Source organism: Giraffa tippelskirchi, chromosome X, assembly GCF_054371585.1.
Source record: "Giraffa tippelskirchi isolate mGirTip1 chromosome X, T2T-mGirTip1v1.2.pri, whole genome shotgun sequence".
Classification (NCBI taxonomy): domain Eukaryota; kingdom Metazoa; phylum Chordata; class Mammalia; order Artiodactyla; family Giraffidae; genus Giraffa; species Giraffa tippelskirchi.
In genome coordinates this window covers 28780916-28788562 of record NC_137289.1, presented here as the reverse complement: position 1 = coordinate 28788562, position 7647 = coordinate 28780916, and the positions used below count along the sequence as shown (strand labels likewise).

The 7647-nt window shown below is 44.0% G+C and overlaps 1 protein-coding gene across 4 annotated transcripts in view; it reads left to right on the top strand.

The window, feature by feature from the left end:
• Window positions 1–5750: 5750 nt before the first annotated feature.
• XIAP (X-linked inhibitor of apoptosis) overlaps window positions 5751–7647 on the top strand; it is a 38195-nt gene continuing 36298 nt past the window's right edge. The window contains exons 1-2 of one of the 4 annotated variants that reach the window (XM_081565249.1): window positions 5751–5865; window positions 6122–6248. The gene's annotated coding sequence lies outside the window, so the exon portion shown is untranslated. Of the gene's footprint in view, window positions 5866–5947; window positions 6701–7647 lie in introns of those variants that run through there. The other 3 variants (XM_081565250.1, XM_081565248.1, XM_081565251.1) reach the window with 3 other exon arrangements.

Here is a 7647-nt window from a genome sequence, read left to right as displayed (position 1 = left end):
CAGCTTTGTTCTTTCCCTCTCTAAATCTTCCTTCTCCTCAACCAAAAACAATAACAACAACAAAAAAAATCCTTGGACAGGTTAGAGTAACCTCTCCATGGATTATGGTTTTTCTAACTTCACACCTCTATGTGTCCCTAAATATAAAACCTAGATTATCATACCCCAGATATATCTGCCTTTAGAGCTCACATCTCCCAACTGACAATGCACCCAAGTATTTACCAAAGGTCTGGCATGTTTATGAAATTTTTGTTCACTCATTCCACAAATATTTTCTGAATATCTACACTGTTGCAGACACCATTCTAAGCACTTGGAAAATCAGTGAACAAAACAAAGATCTTTGTTCTTTTAGAGCCTATATTCTAGCAGGGGTGGGAGGAAAGGAACATGCAATAAACATAATCAATAAGATAACCAAATAGCATGTTAGAAAGTGAAAGATGCCAGAGGTAAAAAGACAAAATAGAGAAGGGAAGGGAGACAGGGAGTACTAAGAGGAGGAGTTATAATTTATTTGCTAAAGTATAGTTGATTTAGAATGTTGTGTTAGTTTAAAGTGTACAGCATAGTAATTCATTGTTTTGGTTTTTACAAATTATATTCCATTACGGGTTGTAAGATTACTCAAAAATTTCCTGTGCCATATAGTAATTCTTGCTGCTTACCTATTTTATGTATAGTAATTTGTATCTATTAATCCCATGCCCCTAATTTGTCCCTTCTCCCCTTCCTCTACCCTTTGATAACCATAAATTTGTAAGTCCATTTCTGTTTTGTAGGTAGATTCATTTGTATTATTTTCTAGATTCCACATATAAGTCATATCACATATTACAGCATTTGTCTTTGTCTGGCTTACTTCACTTAGTAGGATCATCTCTAGGTCCATCCATGTTACTGCAAATGGCAATATTTCATTCTTTCATTCCATTATATGTATACCACATCTTCTTAATCTAATCATCTGTTGATGGACACGTGGGTTGCTTCCATGTCCTGGTTATTGTAAATAATGCGTCTATAAATATAGGGGTGCATATATCTTTTCAAATTAGTGTTTTGTTTCCTCTGGATATATCTCCAGGAGTGGGATTTCTGGATTATGCAGTAGTTGTATTTTTAGGTTTTTTTTTTTTTTTTTTCTGCCATGCCACATGGCTTGCAGGATTTAATTCCCTGACCAGGAATTGAACCCAGGCCACTGCAGTGAAAGCTGCTGCTGCTGCTGCTAAGTCGCTTCAGTTGTGTCTGACTGTGTGTGACCCCATAGACGGCAGCCCACCAGGCTCCTCTGTCCCCGGGATTCTCCAGGCAAGAGTACTGGAGTTGGTTGCCATTGCCTTCTCCGGCAGTGAAAGCACTATGTCCTAACCACTGGACCACCAGAGAGTTCCCTATTTTTAGTTTTTTAAGTAGACTCCATACTATTTTCCATAGTGGCTGCACCAATTTACATTCCCAACAATGTGTGAGGGTTCCCTTTTCTCTACATCCTCTCCAACATTTGTTATTTGTAGACTTTTTGATCATAAACATCCTGACCAGTGTGAGGTGTTAACGCATTGTGGTTTTGATTTGCACTTCTCTAATAACAAGTGATGTTGAGCACCTTTTCAGGTGCTTGCTAGCCCTCTGTATGTCAAAAAATTGTAATTTTTAATGTGGTGGCTATGGTAGGTCTTACTGAGAAAGTGACAACTAAGCAAAGACTTTAAGGGAATGAAGGACAGCCATGGAGCTACCAGGGGGAAGTGTTTCAGGTAGAGTAAAGAGCAAGTGCAATGATCCTGAGGCAGGAAAGATAATGGGGCAAGAGAACAGAGTAGTAGGATATGAGGACATAAAGGTAAGAAGGATCCTAATTGTGTAGGGCTTTTGTATTTGTTATATTGTTGTTGTTCAGTCTCTCAGTCATGTCTGACTCTTTGTGACCCCATGGACTGCAGCACACCAGGCTTCCTTGTCCTTCACTATCTCCCAGAGTTTGCTCAAACTCATGTCCATTGAGTTGGTGATGCCATCTAACCATCTCATCCTCTGCCCCCCCTTCTCCTCCTGCCTTCAGTCTTTCCCAGCATCAGAGTCTTTTCCAATGAGTCAGCTCTTCACATCACATGGCCAAATTATTGGAGCTTCAGCATCAGTCCTTCCAATGAGTATTCAGGGTTGATTTCCTTTAGGATTGACTGGTTTGATCTCCTTGCTGTCCAAGGGACTCTCAAGAGTCTTCTCCAGCACCACAGTTTGAAAGCATCAAGCTGCCTGGTAACAAATTGTCCTAAAATTTTGTTTTTTAAAACAAAACACAGGAATTCAAGAGTGGCATGGCTGGCAGGTTCTGGCTCTGAGGTTTTGTCCTGAAGAATCCTCTTCCAAGGTGGCTTACTCATGTGGTTAGTTGGCAAGTTGGTGCTTGTTTTGGGTGGGAGAGGAGGAGATGAGAAGGGGAGGACTCAGTCTTTTGCCATGTGGGTCTCTCTAAATGCTGTTTGAGTATCCTTATGACATGGCAGCTGGCTTCATCCAGAGCAACCAGTCCAAGAGACAGCAAGGCAGAAATCACAATGCCCCTTATGACCTAGCCTTTATGACACACTGTCACTCCCACTGTATTCTGTTGGTTACATAGATCAGCCCTAGTTCATTGTAGATGAGACTACCCAAGCATGTGAAGAGCAAGAGGTAAAGATTACTGGATATCATTTTAGTGGCTGGCTACCACAGCCTTTGTAGGCCATTATAAATCTGTGGTTTTTACTTTGAGTGAAACAGGGAAGCATTAGAGGGATGTGAGCAGAGAAATGACAATAATCTGATAATAATTCTCAGGATAATACTTTCAAGAAAGATAAAAGAATCATTTGAGGATGCAGGTGATACTTAATGATCTTCCTCTTGACATGAAACATTTTCATTCAGAACCTCTCAACTCACTACACTAACCTGTAAGGGAGCCCACATTTGTGAAACATGATTCATCTGTCAGTCTAATTCATCTGTCTGTCCCTACAGCATATTTGCTGGTCCCTAACAGAAGCAGAAGATATTAAAAAGAGATGGCAAGAATGCACAAAAAAACTATACAAAAAAAGATCTCAATGGCCCAGATAATCACGATGATGTGATAACTCCTCTAGGGCCAGACAACCTGGAGTGCGAAGTCAAGTGGGCCTTAGGAAGTATCACTACAAACAAAGCTAGTGGAGGTGATGGAATTCCAGTTGAGCTATTTCAAATCCTAAAGGATGATGCTGTGAAAGTGCTGCACTTAATATGCCAGCAAATTTGGAAAACTCAGCAGTGGCCACAAGACTGGAAAAGGTCAATTTTTCTTTCCAATCCCGAAGAAAGGCAATGCCAAAGAGTGTTCAAACTACCACCCAATTGCACTCATCTCACACGCTAGCAAAGTAATGCTCAAAATCCTCCAAGGCAGGCTTCAACAGTACATGAACTGAGAACTCCAGATGTTCAAGCTAGATTTAGAAAAGGCAGAGGGACCAGAATCAAATTGCCCAAATCCTTTGGATCATAGAAAAGCAAGAGAATTTCAGAAGTAGATGTTTATCTACTTCTGCTTCATTGACTACACCAAAGCCTTTGACTGTGTGGATCACAACAAACTGTGGAAAATTCTGAAAGAGATGGGAATACCATACCACCTGACCTGCCTCTTGAGAAATCTGTATGCAGGTCAAGAAGCAACAGTTAGAACCAGACATGAAAAAACGGACTGGTTTCAAATTGAGAAAGGAGTAGGTCAAGGCTGTATATTGTCACCTTGCTTATTTAACTTATATGCAGAGTACATCATGTGAAATGCCGGACTGGATGAGGCACAAGCTGGAATCAAGATTGCTGGGAGAAATATCAGTAACCTCAGATATGCAGATGAAACCACCTTTGTGGCAGAAAGCGAAGAGGAACTAAACAGCCTCTTGATGAAAATGAAAGAGGAGAGTGAAAAAGCTGGCTTAAAACTTAACATTCAAAAACAAAGATCATGGCATCTGGTCCCATCATCACTTCATGGCAAATAGATGGGGAAACAATGGAAACAGTGGCAGACTTTCTTTTCTTGAGATCCAAAATCACTGCAGATGGTGACTGCAGCCATGAAATCAAAAGATGCTTGCTCCTTGAAAGAAAAGCTGTGACAAACCTAGACAGCATATCAAAAAGCAGAGACATTACTTTGCCAACAAAGGTCCGTCTAGTCAAAGCTATGGTTTTTCCAGTAGTCATGTGTGGATGTGAGAGTTGGACCATAAAGAAAGCTGAGCACTGAAGAACTGATGCTTTTGAACTGTGGTGTTGGAGAAGACTCCTGAGAGTCCCTTGGACTGCAAGGAGATCAAACCAGTCATTCCTACAGGAAGTCAGTTGTGAATATTCATTGGAAGGACTCATGCTGAAGCTGAAACTGAAGCTCCAATACTTTGGTCACCTGACATGAAGAACTGACTCATTGGAAAAGACCCTGATGTGGGGAAAAATTGAAGGCAGGAAGAGAACAGGACAATAGAGGATGAGATGGTTGGATGGCATCACCGACTCAACAGACATGAGTTTGAGCAAGCTCCCGGAGTTGGTGATGAACAGGGAAGCCTGGCATGCTGCATTCCATGGGGTTGCAAAGAGTTGAACAACATATTTTCAATAAATCCAGGCTATGATCAGGAATTTATGTACATAGATTTCCTTTGTTTTTCTTCCTTCGGCTTTCCTTCTTCCCTGTTCATTTTCCCTCCATCTCCCAATCCCTTTCCCACTCCCGTTGAAACCATTTACCTCAGACCAGGACTTGAACCCATATACTGGTATTTGAACCCAGCCAAAACCCAAGGTACCTTGGGTACCTAACGAAGCTCAGGTTCTTGATGTCTCATCGCAGAAAGAATTCCGTGAGAGACACAAGTGATAGGTAAGAAGTGGATTTATTCAGATTCAGCGAGAAGCACACTCCACAGACAGAGTTTGGGCCATTGCAGCTGGGGAGTGCGACCACAAAATGTGTCTTGGTTAATTTTTATGGGCTGGGTATGTTAATGAGTAGGAAGATTATCCCAGCTAATTTGGGGAAGGGGAAGAGATGTCTAGGAATTGGGCCACGGCCCACTTCTTGGTCTCGTGGAACTGTCATGGCACCTCTGGGTGTGTCATTTAGTTTGCTGATTGAGGATCAGTCTAGTTGAACTCAACAGTTCTGCCATCTTAGACCCATTTGATTCTAATCAGTTTATGTCGTCTAGTCAGCCTCTTTCAAAGGCTATGCCCTGCCCCCTTTCCCTCCTGTTACGCTATTGAGTGTCTTTCTTTTTCCTTTCACCTTCAGTTCTTGAACACAGGTCATATTCTACTCCCAGTTCCCTTGTTTATTAGCCGTGTGCTATTGGGGCACTTAGCATTTCTGGGCCTCAATTTCCTCTCTTAAAATTGGTTTACCATGAGAATGCCTACCTTAGGGGATTGTCAAAATTACAACAAAGAAGTCACACGCCAAGCACATTAAGTGGTCTCCAGCAAGAACTGGACATGTTCGCTCTCTTCTCTATCTTTTCAGTCTTTTACCTCTATTCCACTACTCCTTCACTCCTCGGCTCAGCAGGTAAAATCCGTGGGAAAAATACCTCCAGGCCAAAAGAGGAAACACTGGAGCTGGGGGCGGGGACTGCGAGGTGTCCACTGCGCGTGCGCGCCCTCTCTGTCAGGTTCTGGTTTCTAGGCGGTGGGGGGGGAGGGGCAGGTGGGGTAAGTGCGGCTTCGTTTGTGACGGTTGCCCCCGTTAGCGCGGGGAAGTGGTGGGACCTCGGCGGAGCCCCGGGCGGGCTGGCTTAGCGCAAATCGAGGGCTGGAAGGGTAAGTTGGAAAAATGGCGGAGGGGGAAGAAGGAGGAGCTTCACTGAGCGGGAGGCTGGCCTCGCGGCGGGGGCGGAGGCCCGAAGACTTTGAGGGGCTCGGCGGCGCCGCTGGGGCGGGAGACGGACGGGCTGCGCCGCGTGCCTTGTCTCTTTGAGGCCTTGGCGTGGAGACATTTTGGATTCCCTGACTCATGGTTCCTCCGGGCGGTGGGCGGGTGACTGAGGGAAACGAAGCGACTTCCGTTTCCTTCTAGGCTGGGGCCTGGCCGCCGAGAGGAGTTGGCACTTCCAGATTGGGGCTTGGGCCGCCCCTCCTCCGGGACCCTCCCCTCAGCACCGCGCGGGGCGCCTCGGGCGATCTAGGCCGGCTCTCCTGGCGCGGTGGGTACTGCCCGGGCGGGCTTCCGCCTCCCTCCCCTTTCCTTCTCTCCCCTCTCCTGTCTTTTCGTCTCTTCTCCTCTCCTTCTCCTTGGGCCCCGCGCTGCGAGGGGGGCAGGAGGGCAGCCCCTGCCAGGCGCGAGTGGCCCGCCCGGGGTTCGTGCCCAGGTTCCTGGGACTGGCGAAGAAAGGCGTGGGTGGCTTCAGGCCGCCTGCGTGCCTCCTCAAACCCCGTGACCCCTAAGGTAAATCGAGTCAAAGAACTTTTTTTTTTAATGATCAAAGGGGACCCCCCCCCCGCCCCCCGCCATCTGATGGCCTGTGCCAGGTATGGAGCTGGGTGGAGTGTGTCTGGTGAGGGCGTGTGAATAGAAAGAATAGACGCCAAAGACCTTCCGGAAGAGGAAATTAGCTAGTAATTCTTTCCAACCTTTGTCACCTCCCCAGCATATTCTGTGAGTAAAACAAAATTCAGTCTAACTTTCAGTTTCATTATTTTAACTCCATAATACACTTAATTGTTTTCTCATCGGGAGGAGGGAGAGTGGTTATTGCTGACACTAAGCAACAGCCCTCTCCACCTCCAAAAAAAGAAAAACGTCAATCAAAGCTTTGTAAAAAACCTATCAGATTTTAATAATCTACTACTTTGTTTTCAGATATAATTGCGTCACTACTTATGTCACAAATGTGCTACCATGATAGTTAATGACAGAGAAATTGACTCTTGTAAGGTCGGAGGTTTCTACAGTGTTTCTTCTCTCTCTCTCTTTTTTTACTTAACGTTTGTTATATTCAGTTCAAGAGAATACTGTGACAGCCATCTTAGAATTAGCATACTTTAGAACTGGAAGGGGTCTTAGTCCACCCATGATATTTTACAACAGCAGAAACTAAGGCACAGGAAGATTTCATGGCTTGCCTAATGCTAGTCGATTCCTTGCTCGTTGCTCTTTCTGTGCAACTGCTCTACTTAGCCTCCGATCAAGAAAAGGAAGCTGTATTCAGTGCACATTTCTGAATCATATACCACTTTGTGCCATACAACTGTGCTACCTACTTAAAGTGTATTTAACATGCTTATGAAGCCAGTGCTTGTGGTATTTTTCTTCATCATTCAAGAAGTGACAGTATGTTAAAAAGATTTATACATACACATCTAGATGTATATGCTCAGAAAAGTTCTTGAAGGATGTACAAAGAAAATATTAACAGTGGTTACTTCTGGAGGTTGGAGGGAGGGTTTTTATTTTGCACCTCACATGTGACCTAATGTACTGTTTGAATTTCTCACCGTGAACAAGTATTGATTTTAAAGCTAAAAACAAGTTTTAAAGTTTGCACACATATATGTATATCAGTATAAACAAGTATCGATGGTATGTGTATATATATTTATATA